Here is a 16,518-nt window from a genome sequence, read left to right on the forward strand (position 1 = left end):
AGCTGAGAGTACAGCCAGCGGGGCCTCAGACCCCAGCACACGGGTTCTCTTGCACCCAGGCTCTGCTCATTTGTCCTGAAGTTGTCGCCATCATTGACTGCTGCTGTTGAGCGAATGGCTCAGCTCTTCATCTGGCGGCTTGGTGACGGATGCCAGTATGTAGTGCGTGGTTCCAGGCCTGGGTGGTTCTGGTCCCAGGTGGTTCTAGACCGCATAGAACCATGGGCGTCCTCATGGCATTCATACCCACTCCAAAGGTGCTGGGCTCAGCTTCCAGGAAGAAAGTCAGTGGGCTTAACTGCAGTTGCTCACGCCTGTAATCAAGCTACTCAGGAGGCTGAGAGCTGAAGATCAAGGTTCAAAGCCAGCCCAGTCCTGGGCTTGAGCCAGTCCTGGGCTTGAGCTCAGGGCCTGAGCACTGTCCTTGGGCTTTCTCAAGGCTAGAGCTCTACCACTTGAGCCTCAGCACCACTTCCGGCTTTTTTCTATGTATGTGATACCAAGGAATCGAACCCGGGTCTTCATGCATGCTAGGCAAGCACTTTAACCACTAGGCCAAACTCCCGGCCAGGACCTGAGAGTCTTATCTCCAGTTAACCTCTGGAAAAAGAAATGTAGGGGGCTTGGCTCAAGGATAGGGCGGTAGCTTTTTTTTTTTTTGCCAGTCCTGGGCTTGGGCTCAGGGCCTGAGCACTGTCCTTGCACTTTCTCAAGGCTAGAGCTCTACCACTTGAGCCTCAGCACCAATTCCGGCTTTTTTCTATGTATGTGGTACCGAGGAATCGAACCCGGGTCTTCATGCATGCTAGGCAAGCACTTTAACCACTAGGCCAAACTCCCGGCCCCAGGGCGGTAGCTTTTGAGCTGAAGAGCTCAGGGACAGTACCCAGGCTGAGTTCAAGACCCATGACCCCCCCATACACAAAAAAAGTCAGTGCTCAGGCCCTGAGCTCAAGCCCAGGACTGGCAAAAAGAGAGAGAGAGAGAGAGAGTGTGTGTGTGTGTGTGTATCAGTGATGTATCTAATTTATTAGTAGTAGCATTAGTATTTCGCCAGTTCTGGGGCTTGAATTCAGGGGCTAAGCACTGGCCCTGAGCCTTTAAGGTTAGCACTCTACAACTTGAGCCATAGCACTACTTCCGGCTTTATCTATGTATGTGTACTGAGGAATGGAACCCAGGGTTTCATACATGCTAGGCAAGCACTCTACCACTAAGCCACATTCCCACCCTTGTAATTAATTTTAATTTCTTTACCATGCTTGCTTGATAAGATTCTCAATATTATTGATATTTAAATTGCATGACTGCGTTAAGAAGTCTTAAAAGATGGGCTGGGAGTTTGGCCTAGTGGTAGAGTGCTTGTCTAGCATGCACGAAGACCCGGGTTCAATTCCTTGATACCACATACATAGAAAAAAGCCGGAAGGGGTGAGGCTCAAGTGGTAGAGTGCTAGCCTTGAGAAAGTCCAAGAACAGTGCTCAAACCTTGAGCCCAAGCCCAGGACTGGCAAAAAAAAAAAAAAAATAGAAGTCTTAAAAGAGGTCTGGGAGTGCTTGCCTAGCATGCATGAAGACCCGGGTTTGATTCCTTAGTACCACGTATACAAAAAAGCTGGAAGTGGTGCTGTGGCTCAAGTGGTAAAATGCTAGCCTTGAGAAAGCCCAGGGACAGTGCTCAGGCCCTGAGTTCAAGCCCAGGATTGAGAAGGAGGAAAAGGAGTATTAAAAAGAATAGTAAAAGAAAGAATACATATTTTGTGAAGATTAAGGAGAGGAGAGCAAGGGAGAGTGACTGAAAATGATTAAGAAGGAGGAGAGAAAAGAGGAAGAGGAGGAGGAGGAGAAAGAAGAAGCTGGGCTCAACATCTGTAATCCCAGCTATTCAGGAGGCTGAGATCTGAGTCTGAGGATCACAGTTCAAAGCCAGCCCAGGCACTAAAGAATGTGAGACTCCAATTAACTATAGAAAATAGGAACTGGAGCTGTGACTGAAGAGTCGGGTGGTAGCCTTAAGCTGAAGAGCTCAAGGACAACACCCAGGACAGTAGCCTTGAGCTGAAGAGATCAGGGACAGTGCCCAGGCCCAGAGTTCAGGCCCCTTGAGCAACAACAAAAAAAAAAAAAGAATAACCTGGACTCTTCCCTCTGTGGCATTCTGTCATTCAGCTGCTTCTGCTCACAGCAGGAGCTGGCATCCCTGGCTAGCCCTGGAGCAGGACCGCAGAGTGTCCCTGGCACTTCCCAGGCTCTGAAGTCTCATCCTCCAATAGCACCTGCCAGGTGAGCGCAGGGCCTTCTGCATGGATGTGTGGAGCACCGGGTGTCTGCCCTGGCCCTCCCTGCTCACCAGTCACATGACACTTCCGCCCACATGACTCTGGACCCTAGCATCTGCTCAAGTCCTGTGTTTCGAGCCGTGGGCCCTGAGGGCTAGTCAGCAGACGGACGGCAGGCTCTAGGTTGTGCTGCTCTAGCACTCATCAGGACTCCCATACCCGAGGTGTGCGGCGGGCCCAGAAGGTCCTGCTCAGCTGTTGCTCGTGGGAGGGTCTGAAAATCGGCAGCATGCACCTTAGATTTGCTGGTAATGGGCAACTCACGTGGGACGCCATGTGGCCAAGCTTTAGGTTTACTGGGCTTTTTGTTGTTACCAGGATTGCTTTCTTCAGCTTGTAAAATTGGAAGTTTAAAAATATCCATGTTCTGCTGACATTCTCCGAGTTAAAATTTAATGTGGACTGCAAAGGAGCAGCTCCATTTTTAGAGAACTGAAAGTCCAGAACCTGCTCCAAAGTCCTGGCAGGCGCCAGTGGGCTTCACCTTTGGGTGGTGAGATTCGTTTCCCCTTAGTGGAATTGCTTCTGTCATGGGACTTGAACTCTGGGCCGGGGCACTGTCCCTGAGCTCTTCAGCTCAAGGCTACTGCCCTACCTCTTGAGCCACAGGGCCACTTCCAGTTTTCAGGTGGTTAATTGGAGATCAGAGGCTCATGGATGGGTCGGGAGTTAGTCTTAGTGGTAGACTGTGCCTAACATGCATGAAGACTCGGATTCAATTCCTCAGAATCACATACATAGAAAAAGCTGGAAATAGTGCTGTGGCTCAAAGTCTCAAATGGTAGAGCGCTAGCCTTGAGGAAAGCCCAAGGACAGTGTGGCCCTGAGCTCAAGCCCCAGCGCTGGCAAACAAAACCAAAAACAAAACTATTAGGGCCGGGAGTTTGGCCTAGTGGTTAAAGTGCTTGCCTAGCATGCATGAAGACCCAGGTTCAATTCCTCGGTACCACATACATAGAAAAAAACTGGAAGTGGTGCTGAGGCTCAAGTGGTAGAGCTCTAGCCTTGAGAAAGTCCAAGGACAGTGCTCAGGCCCTGAGCTCAAGCCCAGGACTGGCAAAAAAAAAAAAAAACAAAAAAAAAAAACAAAAAAAAACAATTAGTCTCATAGAGTTTTTAGTGTCCTGGCTGGCTTTCAACCTCGATCCTCAGATCTCAGCCTCCTGAGTAGCTAGGATTATAGTGGGAGCCACTGCACTGGGGTTTTTTTTTTTCCTTTTATTGTTATAAAGATGATGTGCAAAGGGATGACAATTCTGTGAGTCAGGTAATGAGCACATCTCCTTTTGTACAGTGTCTTCTGTTCCCTCATTCTCTCCCGTCCCTCCCTCCAGTCTCCACCCAGGAGTCGCATAGTTCACTTTCATCAGTGTCCAATGAGCTCCAATGCTTCACTTTTTTACCCTTCTTCCCTTGAGCTGCTTCCATCTTTCTTTTTTTTTTTTTTTTTTGTCAGTTGTGGGGCTTGAACTCTTGGCCTGGGCACTGTCCCTGAGCCCTTCAGCCCAAGGCTAATTCCCTACTCTTGGAGCCACAGTGCCACTTCCAGTTTTCTAGTGTTTTTTTGGAGATAAGAGTCTTAGGTGCTTTTGTGCCCAGGTTGGCTTTGAATCTTGATCCTCAGATTTCAGCCTTCTGAGTAGCTCGGATTTACAGGCCTGAGCCACCAGCTTGGCTTGCTTCCATCTTTTTAAGTTCTCTTTTACCATTTTTGGTTTTTTTTTGTTGTTGTTGTTTTGTTTGTTTTTGTTGCTGCCAGTCCTGGGGCTTGAACTCAGGGCTTGGGCACTGTCCTTGGATACTTTTTGCTCAAGGCTAGCGCTCTGTCACTTGAGCCACAGCACCACTTCCAGCTTTTTCAGTGTAGGTGGTATTGAGGAATGGAACCCAGGGGCTTCATGCATGCGAGGCGAGCACTCTACCACTTGGGTATGCTCCCAGCTTTTGCTTTTTATTTCTATTTTTTTGTTTTGTTTTGTGGGTGATGGGATGTGAACTCCAGGCCTGGGCACTGCCCCTGAGCTCTTCAGCTCAAGGCTACCACCCTACCCCTGGGCTGGGGCCTGGGCGCTGTCCCTGATTAGTGGTTCACATCTGCAATACTAGCTACTCAGGAAGCTGAGATCTAAGGATCACAGTTCAAAGCCGGCTGGGAAAGTCCATGAGACTTTTTTTGTGAGTTCTGGGTCTTGAACTCAGGGCCTAGGCACTGTCCTTGAACTTTCTCTTTTCTTTTTCTTTTTTTTTTTTTTGTGGGTCTTAGGGCTTGAACTTGGCCTAGGCACTGTCCCTGAGCTCTTCATCTCAAGGCTAGCACCCTACCCCTGGAGCCACAGTCCCACTTTCCGTTTTTCTAGAGGTTAATTGGAGATAAGAGTCTCAGGTTCTTTTGTGCCCAGGCTGGCTTTGAACCTTGATCCTCAGATCTCAACCTCCTGAGTAGCTAGGATTACAGGTGTGAGCCACTGTGCCTGGCTGTCCTTGAACTTTCTTAAAGCTACCGCTCTACCATTTGAGCCACGGTGCCATTTGTTTCCATTTTTTTTTTCTGTGTATGTGGTAACAAGGTATGGAACCCAGAGCTTTGTGCATGCTAGGCAAGCACTCTACCACTAGGCCACACTCCTGGCCCATGAGACTCATCTCCAGTTAAGGACCACCCAAAAAAACACACACACACACACACACCAACAGTGATCAGGAGTGCAGAGCAGAGGGATGCACTGGCACAGCACTGGGGTGGTACCACAATAGTATCATGCCGTTATCATTCAGACCCCAGCCTGGCTAGCCGGAGTGCCCAACCCTCATGTCTGCTGTGTGGCTGGGGTGGGCGTGTTGGATGCAGGGAGAGGCCGGAAAAGCAGGGCCAGGAGAGGACGCAGGAACTCCATGTCTTCTGCTCATGACACAGCTGTGGTCTCTGTCTCCCAAAATGCCTCCTGAGCCTCCATTCACAGATCCCTTCCTCCCTCCCTCCCTCCCTCCCTTCCTTCCTCCCTTCCTTTTGTTGGCTGTAGGGCTTGAACTCAGGGTTTGAGTGCTATCCCTGAGTTTTCTTTGCTCAGCATTAGCACTTGAGCCGCAGCTCCACTTCTGGATTATTATTATTTTTTGGTGGTTAACTAGAGATAAGAATCTCATAGACTTTCTTTCCTGGGCCAGCTTTGAACTGTGATCCTCTCAGACCTCAGAGTCCTGAGTAGCTAGGATTACAAGCATGAGCCGCTCGTGCCCAGCAAGTCTACCTGTCTTCATCAGATAGCTCGCTCAATACCCGCCCTGTTTCAGGAGTGCTCAGGGGTCTGGCAGCAGTGTGTGCAGGGCTTCCCGTAGGGTCTCCTGAGGACAGCAGGGGCTCTGCTTACTCAGTGGATGCTCACGAGTACATGGTACACGCAGGCCTGTGGCTGTGCAAAGCCCTCAAGGGTCCCTTCTCTCTCCTGGCTCCCCGAGCTCTGTGCCCACCTGGTAGACAGTATCCTCCTTTCCCGAGACGCTGCTCACCATGGGTTGCTGCCAGGAAAGTCATTTCTCTTGTCAGAATGCATGGATCCATCGTCCAGAAATGATCTGGCGGCTTCCAGCTGCAGAGCCACTCTATCGATTATTACAATCACCTCCACTTTCCCTTGAGTCAGTTCTTTGGTGGAAAAGTACGGGGGTGCAGCCGGATGGCTGTGGGGTAGATGGATGAGGGGCACAGATGGAAGGATGAGGTGAGTGGCTGACCAGTGGGTTTGCTTCTGTTGCTGGGTTCACCAGCGGACAAGCCCAGGGCTCCGAGCGCTGGGAGGGTTCACTGGTGGGCGGGCCACTAAAGCAGGTCCATGGATTGGTACAGAAGGGAAAGAGTCACACAAAGAAAGCTGCGTGGCCTGGCAGAGGGCTTGGAGAAGGGCTTTTGGTTTGTTGTTTGTGCTGGTCATGGGGCCTGGGTACTGTCCCTGAGGGTTTTTTTGTTAGTTTGTTGGTTGTGGGGCTTGAACTTGGGGCCCGGGCACTGTCTTGAAGTCTTTTTGCTCAAAGCTAGCACTACCGCTTTGTGCCACACTGCCACTTCCAATTTTGTAGTAGTTAATTGGAGATAAGAGTCTCAAAGACTTTACTGTCTGGGCTGGCCTTGAGCCATAATCCTCAGACCTTAGCCTCCTGAGCATCTTGCTGTAAACCACCAGGCACCTAACTGTCCCTAAGGGTTATTGTTGTTCAAGGTTACACTCTACCACTTGAGCCACAGCTCCTCTTCCTGCCTGTGTAGGATTCATTAGAGATAAGAGGCTCATGGACTTCCTTGCTCAGGCTGGCTTTGAATCTTGATTCCCAGACCTCAGCCTGCTGAGTAGGTTGGATTGGTACAATCTAAGATTGCTCAGTTACAAGCGCTTGGTTGGTTCTTGTTCCCCCGCCCTCCCAGCCATACTGAGACCAAGAAGTGTGTATGGTGGAGGGCTGGCTGCTTGTGTGCTCAGGGACACTTGTGGGCAACTGACTCAGAGCAGATAGTGTCTAGTTTGTCCCTGGAGTGTCCCCAAGCCTGTCTGCAGGATCAGGATCCAGCATCCTGTCTACACTGCAGGACGTGGCTGAGTCACCCACACAGGCCTAGCCCCCATCCCCTGGGTGGCCAGCCTCCCAGCTACGAAGCAGGGCTTCTTGGCAATATACCTGAGTTCAACTTAGAAGTCTGGTGATCTGCTCCTAGACGCAAGGCCCAATCACATTCCTTGTTACAGGCTTTAAATACGGTAGAGCAACAGCAACCTGGCGGGAGAGTTTGGGGCGAGTGGCAAGCAAGGGTCCAGTACCGGTGTTAGGGGTGGGCACTCAGATGCAGCTGCTCATGAACAAAACAGTGCAGGACCCTTCAGAGCTAAGCTAGCCTCTGCCGTCCAAGGAGAACGATGGCCACTCCTGTCCCTGGCTGAGGCGAGGCCAGCTGGTCTGAAGATGCTGGCCTTGCCATTGAGAAGAGAGAGGTGGCCCCAGCAAGAGTGTTTACTTTGTAACCCCGTCCCGAGTGTGCTCTTAGTTGGAAATATTGCCAAGGCCCCTTCAGGACAGGTTAGGGGAGGGATATTGCCAAGTCTAAAACCGCAGGAAAGCACTGTGGTGTTGGGCTGGACTCAGGATGTCTTCAGTCCCTGGGTGCAGTGTCTCACGCCTGTAATCCCAGCTACTCAGGAGGCTGAGATCTGAGGATCAAGGTTCAAAGCCAGCCCAGTAGAAAACAGGAAGTGGCACTGTGGCTCAAGTGATAGAGCACTAGCTTTGAGCTGAAGACCTCAGGGACAGTGCCCAGACCCAGAGTTCAAGCCCCACGACTGACAAAAAAAGAAAAAATAAAGGAAGACACACAAGCAGGAGAGCTGCATGGAGACAGGGCCTGAGCCAGAGGCATCATGGAGTACAAGGGCTGCCTCCAGGGGAGGGGCATGAACGATCCCTCCCCTAACCTGTCCTGAAGGGGCCTTGTGCCCCCAACTGTGAGGATCTCTGCTGCTTCCAGCCTCTAGGCTGTGATGAATTGTGCGACACTCAGAAGACATAGCCCTGCAGGATTCTGGGGAGACTCCGCAGCCCCAGCCACCAGCAGCCGTTAATGTACAGTCCTGGGAAAGGAGAGGAGCTTCCTGTCTGCTGGGAGCACAGCAGGCTGGAGGGCTTGTTCACGGCCTCTTGGTGATGCTGGGCTCCAGTGTGGACCGGGAGTGAGGGTTCCAGGCTAATGTCCACAGGAACGACATGACACATGGAGGGGATCACATGAGAGGCCTGAGATAAGACCTTGCAGTCCATGCTTTTCCTGACTCAGTTTCTCCACTCGTAAAATGAAAGGATGCTCAGTGAAAATCACAGATAGACAATAGAACAGTGGACAATTTCGACAGGGTCCCAGCACTCCCCTTCCTCCCACTGGAAGGGTCCATTGTGCCTGGACACTCATGCTCTGCCCCTGGGCCACCACCACAACCACCAGTTTCAATTTTACAAGATGAAAAGACTTATAGAGGAAGTGACACTGTGGCTCAATGGTAGAGCGCTAGCCTCGAGCTGAAGAGTTCAGGGACAGCGCCCAGCACAGAGTTCAAGCCCCACAACCCACCCAAAAAAAAAAAAAAAGAGTTCCAGAGATGGATGATGATAATGATGATGGTTGCAAAACATTATAGATTTAATACATCGACTATACACAGTGATGAAGATAGTAAATTTTATCCCAGCATGTTTTTTGTAATTGGAGATTGAGTCTTGCACATTTTTCTACCAGGGCTGGCTTTGAACCTTGATCTTCTCCATAACCCTAGAATTGCCAGTATGAGCCATGGGCTCCCAGTGGATGTGCAGGTGTTTTATTCTTTGTGAGTGCAGTTGTTTTCCTATTTCATTCTGTTTGTTTACTGTGGGTATAAGAGCTACTAAGCCAGGCTTATTCCTGTAGTCCTACCTACTCAGGAGGCTGAGATCTAAGGATTATGGTTCAAAGCCAGTCCAGGAAAGAAAGGCCACAAACTCCAATTAAACACCAGAAAGCCAGAGGTGGGGGTTTGTCTCAAAGTAGAGCATTAAGCTGGCTCACACCTGAAATCCTAGCTACTCAGGAGGCTCACATCTGAGGATCAAGGTTTCAAAGTCAGCCCGGGCACAAAAGGACCTGGAACTTTTTTTTTGCCCGTCCTGGGGCTTGAACTTGGGGCATGAGCACTGTCCTTAGGTTTTCTCAAGGCTAGAGCTCTACCACTGGAGCCACAGCCCTGTACTTCTGGCTTTTCTATGTATGTGATACCAAGAAATTGAGCCCAGGTCTTCATGCATACTAGGCAAGCACTCTACCACTAGGCCAAACTCCCAGCCCAAGGATCTGGGACTCTTATCTCCAATTAACCTCCAGAAAAGGGGAAACAGGGCTGTGGCTCAAGGGGTAGGGTGGTAGCCTTGAGCTGAAGAGCTCAGGGACAACATCCAGGCCGAGTTCAAGCCCTATGACCCATAAAAAAAAAAAAAAAAAGATCAGGGATAGCACCCATGTCAAGTTTAAGCTCCCGGTTGGTATACACACACACACACACACACACACACACACACACACACACTTAAATTGGGTAGTTGCACCAAGGGTTTCCATTCAACATGCCACTTTGTAAATCGGATGCATCTTGGTCACTGTCACCTGCCATCTGCCCACAGTACATTTTCATAGTAAGATGGAGGAAGCCTGGATGTGGAATCTGATCCTCATCAAGCCTGGATGGAATTATTCTGGTCACACAGACCTGTGTCTTCCCCCAGTCCTGCCAAGGCTCTGTCTAGACAAGCACAGAAAGGGTCCACTCTCCCTGCCATACCTGTGGGAAGCTGGCCACTTCCCTAGGCTGTCTCGTGTCTCCTGATTCTGATCATGGCAGGATAAATATTCTCTCTGCCACTTAGATATGAGCATTCCTCCACCTGACTCAAGTCCAGAAGAATATTTGGGCTCAGATTAGTGTGATGTGTGTACAGATGCACCCTTAGCCAGATCCATCCCTGTGACGTCTTTTTTTTTCAGTCCTGGGGCTTGAGCTCAGGGCCTGAGCACTGTCCCTGGACTTTCTCAAGGCTAGAGCTCTACCACTTGAGCCTCAGCACCACTTCCGGCTTTTTTCTATGTATGTGGTACCGAGGAACTGAACCCGGGTCTTTGTGCATGCTAGGCAAGCACTCTACCACTAGGCCAAACTCCTGGCCCCTCTGTGGTGTCTTCTCTGTCCACTACTAAGCATCTTTCTTCCTGTCTTGTCCCTGGGCCTAAGGGACTACATGAAGGGTGCTGGATCTCTTCCCCCTCCTGTAGTGGGACAAATCTCCTGTGGCCGCCTGAGTCTCATGTGATTGCAGCCATGACAGTGGGCTTCCGGTGGCCTCAGTCCCTTGGACTTGGGTCACCACCCCAGCCTCACCCTTGCATTGTCAGGAGAGCAATGAGTGCCACTTGCTCGAGGCATTTGTTTGCTGCTTTGTTCCAGAGGAAGCTTCTCTGGAGCTCTGCTGCACAGCTCAGGCTCTGGGAAGGAAGCACTCTGGAGACTGAGTTCCATTTTTAGAATTACAGCCTGAGACCAGAGAGGGTGTGACCCGAAGCCCACGAGCAAAGCAAGACCAAGCCAGATCAGCCCAGGACTGGATGCCAGGCCTGCTCGCCAGTGACTCCTCCCCAAGCCTTGCACAGACCTGCCCCGCCCTGGCTAGGAGAGGCTTCTGGGAAGGGAGCTGATTGTCCCAAGCTGACCTGCCCCCCCCCCCCAGTTACTGCTTCCTTCCTTCCCTCCCTCCCTTTCTTCCTCCTTATCCTCCACTCTCCTTTTCCTTCTTCCTTTTCTCTACTACCCCTCTTCATCTCCTCCTGCCTCCCTTCTCTCCTTCTCTCTCTTCTCCTCTTATCTTTAAATTTTTTTTCAGAGTTTATTGGGGGAGAACAAGCTGTCAGTCTGCACAAGATGGAGGTGCATGGAGACAGAGGGGAAGGAAAAGGAGAAAAAGAGAATGAGAAAAAGAACCTTTCATGTTTTCTTTTGCCTCCCTTCAGGCATTCTTGGACTGGAGTTGTCCACTGGGGTATACATGGCATACCTCAAGTATTAAAGGCAAATCTTAGTATCTTGTCTCTTCCGAGGGCCTGCACTCAAAGACAGACATCCACAAACATGTACATTTAAAGAAATGCTTTAAAACAGCAGCTTCTAGCTGGGAGCTGGTGACTCATAACTATAATCCTGGCTACTCAAGAGGATGAGGTTTGGAGGTTGGCGGCCAGCCAGGCAGAAAAGTCTGAAAAACTCTATCTCCGAAATATTCAGCAAAAACCTGAGCTGTTTGCTGGGCGCGGTGGCTCACGCCTGTAATTCTAGCTACTCAGGAGGCTGAGATCTGAGGATTGGGGTTCAAAGCCAGCCTAGTCACCAAAGACTAAGACTTATCTCCAGTTAACCACTAGAAAATGGAAAGTGGGGCTGTGACTCCAGGGGAAGGGCAGTAGTCTGGAACTGAAGAGCTGAGGGACAGGCCCAGAGCTCAAGCCCCACGACCCACACACACAAAAAAGCTGAGCTGGAGATATGGCTCAAGTAGTAGAGTGCCAGACTAGCAAACATGAATCTGATTTCAGCTTTATGTATATATGAAAACAAAACAATGGGACCCATTGAAATTTTTGTTTATTTTTTTGTTGGTTATGGGACTTGACCTCTGGCCCTGGGCACTGTCTCTGAGCTCCAGCTTTTCAACTCAACACTGTCACTCTACTTCTTGAGCCACAGCATCACTTCCAGTGTTCTGGTGGTTATTTGTAGGTAAGTCTCATGGACTTTCCTGCCCAGGCTGGCTTTGATCCTCAGCTCCTGGCTTAAAACTGTTTTAAGAAGGGTGGGGGTGGGTGGGTGCTGTGGCTCATGCCTGTAATCCTAGCTACTCAGGAGGCTGAGATCTGAGGATCAAGGTTCAAAACCAATCCAGGCACAAAGAGACCTGAGACTCTTATCTTCAGTTAACCTCTAGAAAACGGGAAGTGAGGCTGAGGCTCGCGGTAGGGTGGTAGCCTTGAGCTGGAGAGCTCAGGGACAGCGCCCAGGCCCAGAAGGAGGGTGGTAGCTTTGAGCTGAAGAGCTCGGGGATAGCGCCCAGGCCAGTTCAAGCCCCATGACCCACAGAAAAAGAGAAGGAGGAGGAGGAGGAGGAGGAGGGTTGGGGCAGAGGAGAAGGATTAAAGGTCATAGAGGGGTGCGATTTGGTGGGGTCCATTTATACATATGTGGAAATCTTATACCAGAGTTTCCCCCTTGTACAACTAATGTATGCCAATAAAAATCTTAAAAGTCATAACATCTAGAGAGATGTTAGAAGTTCGTTCTGTTCGGGGCAGTCTGCATTTCTTCTGGCTGGTTCCTCTACTCACTGGTGAAGTTTCTGGACTTCTTGTTCCCATGCTTGCCGCTCTCAGGGCTCACCAGCGAGGCACTGTGTTTCCTGCTCAATCTCAAGTCAGAGACAGCTCGAGCCCATCACCAGTTCTCAATAAAAAATGGGAGCAGAATGAATATGAAGCTGCATGTTCCAAGCTTACCATCGGTGCTCCGGGTACCAGGAGATGTTTAACACAGCTAAATGGATGCCTCTAAGTCTATAGCTAGACCTCCAGGTGGACTGTTGACCTGGCCAGGTTTCGGGTCAGGATGGTAAATGGGCCAGAGGCAAGAAGGAGATGATGAGAGAAGAGGACAGAGGACAGGACCTTCCTGTCCCAGGAAAGGAAGATGGTGAAGAAGCAGAGGTGGAGGAGGAGGTGGCACCACCACACAGTCTGACCAGAAAAAAATACTTTCTAAGGAGATGGGCCTGTCTTCTGTTTGGTCTGCTGGAGGAACTCCTAATCCTGCCACGTGGGGCAGGTCACTGGGCAGGCCAGGGTCCCTTGCCTTAGCCACCCCCAACAAAACCAACTCAAATTTCTAGCCATGTGCCATTCCTAGGTGTGCTCAGAGGCGACAGGATCTTGTAATCGATGTTTAGGGTCTACCCTGGTAATCCTGTTTACCTACCGCTGCACCCTCTCTACCCTGGTAGGCCTCCAGGGAATGCCCAGATCAGCCTACAGAGGCTTCTCCCCCACACAGGCCCAGCTCCTTGGTTCTGTGAGCATCTAAGCACTGGAAAAACACAGGGCTCTAGTTTGATTGCTAAAGGTGAATGACCATTCTCTCCAAGAGAAAGCAAGGAAACCCTGGAACTTGTAGCTCACCTGCCATATCTGTAACATGCAGACACCTGTCCTCTACTCTTAGGTTGCTGTGGGGGTCAGAACATTCAAAGGGACTGACGATACTCAGCAAGGAGGGTACTTAATGGATACTTGCTGGTCTGAGTGAGGCGCCCTTGGTAAAGATGCAGGTACTCCTGGAAGCTGTACCTGCTCACTGCCAGGAGCTGCCAAACAGCTATTCAGAACAGTAGAGCAAAGCATCCAAGATTTTGGCCCTGTTCAGCCCTTTGTGGAGGGCCAGTGCTCAGCTATTAGTGGATCTAAAGATTGGTAAGAATTCCTGAGTAGCATGGTAGAAGTCAGGGACAAAGGGGAGCCCGTACACTTACCCCACAATGGACGTGTGGTGAGACAAAGGAAATCTGACCTTCCTCTCTCATGGATGCCCTGGTGGGCACGCGAGAACCTCCTGCTCTCGGCCAAAGTTGAAGACAGCTGTGCCAACCGACCACAGCGCAAGGGACAGGTGGGTCAGATCGTCAGTCCCTCTATCTCCGACTCTGTGTCTGCCTTCTGTACTGTTTTTCTGGTACTGGTCGGCCCGGGGCTTGACCTCAAGGCCTGGGCACGGTCCCTGAGTGTTTTTGCTCACGGCTAGCCCTGCATCACACTGGGTTTTTAGTTGGAGGTGAGGGTCGCAGGCTTCCTTGCTCAGGACGGCTCAGATCTCAGTCTCTTAGGGTAGTGAGGATGGCAGGTGTGACCTGGCTCCTGGCTCTCACTTCTCGTGTCCCCAGAGGGTGAGCTCCCCGCGTCCTGCTCGGCAGCGCTCTTCCTCTACGACTGAGGACCTTGGCGGCTCACCAGGCAAGTCCCGGCAAAGGCCAGGGAGCCTGGACGGAGCGGCGGCAGCGGGGTACGGAGGAAACGTGCAGCACCTCAGCTTCCGTGCTGGGCGAGGGGCGCAGCCTCGCCCCGCGGGCGCGCGGGAGGAGGACGAGGCCGCCGCGGGCTCTGCGCTTTCCTTTCCGGGTCCCCCGCAGGAGCCCCTGGACGCCCTGCTTCCCGCAGCGCGGTGGTGGGTGACGGGGGTGACGCGCGGTGGCCGGCCGTCCGGCCTCGCCGGGGCGGCAGCGTGACGGGGCTCGCGGGCCGCTCGCGGCTGGCCAGGCGTCCGCAGGCGCTGAGTCAGCCCGCGGCGGGGGTGCGGCGCTGCGGCAGCCGGCGCCCCGGCCCGACCTCGCGGAACCGCCCTTCGGGTCGGGAAGGAGACCGGGGCGGGGGCCGGGCCGAGCGCCCGGACAGCTCCGGAGCCCGGAGCCCGGAGCCCGCCCGCCGGGCGCGCCCCGCGCCTCGCTCCCGGAGCCCCGCCCCTCGAGCCCCGCCCCTCGAACCCCGAGCCCCGCCCCTCTGCGCGAGGGCGGGTGACGTCACGCCGCGCGGCCTTGTGGGGCGGGCGCGGCGCCGGCGACGCCATTTTCGGCGGCTGAGGGAGTGCGGCGGGCGGCAGGAGCGCGAGGCCGGGCGCGGGGGATGCTGCGCGGCGGCCGCCGAGGCGCCTCTCCCTGGTGACCGCGGCGCCCGCCCCAGCTGGCCGGGCTGTGCGCGGCGGCCGCTTCTCCGTGACAGCGCGAGCGTGCGCGGCCCGCCGGACTGGACGGTGAGTGCGCGGCCCGGCCGCCCCGGGACGCCCGCCCCGGACCTCGCTCCGCGGGCCCGTCCGCTCCCCTGCCCCGCGCCCCGGCCCTGCGGTCCTCGGTCCCCGCCGCCGCCGGCCCCTCCGCCCCGCCCGCCCCGCCCTCAGCCGCGCCCCTCCAGGTCCCCTCGGACGCCGGCGCCCCGCCCGCCCCGCGTCCGCTCGGGCCGGGCGAGCGGCGGGCGGGGGCGGCCGTCCCCGTGACAGCTGCCAGCCCGGAGCCGCGAGGCGGCCGGGGCGGCCGGGCCGCTTTGTCCGAGGCCCTTCCGGCCTCCACCTCCCGAGTCTGCACCTCCCGACCCCGCCCTAGGCGTCGCGCGGCGGTGCTGCGGTCCGCGGCCCGGGAGAATCCGCCCCGGCGACCGCGCCCGCGGAGCGCGCAGCTGCCCCTGCTGGGTGCCCCAGAGCCACCCGCGGTGCCGCCCGCCCTTCAACGAATTAAAGCGTTAAGAAAAGTAAAATAACTGCGTGGTCGACTGGATGGTTTTCTTTTTTATGAATATCTTCTATTGTGGTGAATAGAAGGGCTACGGTATCGCCAGGTAGAAGGGGCATTACTTCACAGACATTGGTACCCTCGCTCACGGTTTTGTCCCCATTTCCCGCTCCCCGCCTGGATGGTTTTCTAAGTAAGTGTTGTAAGCCATTTGCAGGTGCATACCTTGTTGCCGGTTATTGTTTAATTTAAACATGAAGAACTTAAATATCAAGTGATGAGTAGGATTACTTGCAAAAATATCTTATACAATTGAGACCAAAATATTGGAGATAAGTACTATTTAGACTGCGTTAAAAGGCAATTGCTTTTTTGGTTCTTTGTGTTAAATGCCAGGGTTTTTTTTCCCCCTCTCCACAGCATGACTAAGCCTTTGATCTGAATCAGCTTCTAATGCATTGTAATTGGTCTTCATCTAATGCATTATAATGTAATACATTCCAATCGAGTTTCCTTTCCAGAAATTGGCCACAAGCTTCAGTTAGGGTGAGAAATTCGATTCACTGTTGTTTAAATATTAGTAAGAATTCAATGATACTGAATAATTAAAATTTCAGGCTGTGTGAAGGTATTTGTGGAAGGGCAAATACTCCCCAGGTCATAAAAGAATGCAACATCATGTTGCAGGTAAGGCCAGAAGGCTGTGGTGGTACCAGGTGGTAACTTCACAGCTCTGGCTCATTCAAAGAGGAAATATAGCTGGGTAGGATGATACATGCTTGTTATCCTAGCACTTGAGAGGCTGAGACCAGAGAATTGAGAATTTCAGGCTATCAGCTATACATAAAATAAGAAAAAAGTATAGGGTATAAATATGGGGTACATGGATATCAGGACTTTACCCAACAAAGCAGAAGGGAATGCCACTCGGAAGGGGTACACAATTATCTTTATTTCTTTTTTCTTTTGTGTTGATCATGGGGTTTGAGCCCAGGGCCTGGGTGCTGTCACTGATCTTTTGCTCGAGGCTAGTGGCTACCACTTAGAGCCACAGATTCACTTCTGGTTTTTAGGTGATTTATTGGAGATAAGAATGTCTCACATCCTTTGTCCTTTCCTCCCTCTGCCACTGTCTTCCAACCATGATCGTCAGATATCAGCCTCCTGAGTAGGTAGGATTACAGATGTGAGCTACCAGCACCTAGCTTTAAATATTTGGTCCATCATGGGGCTTGAACTCGGTTTGGGTGCTCTGAGCTCTTCAGTTCAAGTGCTCTACCATACCACTTCCACAGCACCACTTGTGTCTTTT

The 16,518-nt window shown here is 52.3% G+C and overlaps 1 protein-coding gene across 13 annotated transcripts in view; it reads left to right on the plus strand.

Moving 5' to 3' along the window:
• The first annotated feature begins 14,540 nt into the window (after positions 1 to 14,540).
• The window catches only part of Klc1 (kinesin light chain 1), a 41,292-nt gene continuing 39,314 nt past the window's right edge, over positions 14,541 to 16,518 (plus strand). For 10 of the 13 annotated variants that reach the window (XM_090344911.1, XM_090344914.1, XM_090344917.1 and 7 more), the window contains exon 1: positions 14,542 to 14,734. The gene's annotated coding sequence lies outside the window, so the exon portion shown is untranslated. Of the gene's footprint in view, positions 14,735 to 15,251; positions 15,400 to 16,518 lie in introns of those variants that run through there. The other 3 variants (XM_090344913.1, XM_090344915.1, XM_090344912.1) reach the window with 2 other exon arrangements.

The sequence above is a fragment of the Megascapheus bottae genome, chromosome 14 (assembly GCF_031878675.1).
Source record: "Megascapheus bottae isolate mThoBot1 chromosome 14, mThoBot2.hap1, whole genome shotgun sequence".
Classification (NCBI taxonomy): Eukaryota; Metazoa; Chordata; class Mammalia; order Rodentia; family Geomyidae; genus Megascapheus; species Megascapheus bottae.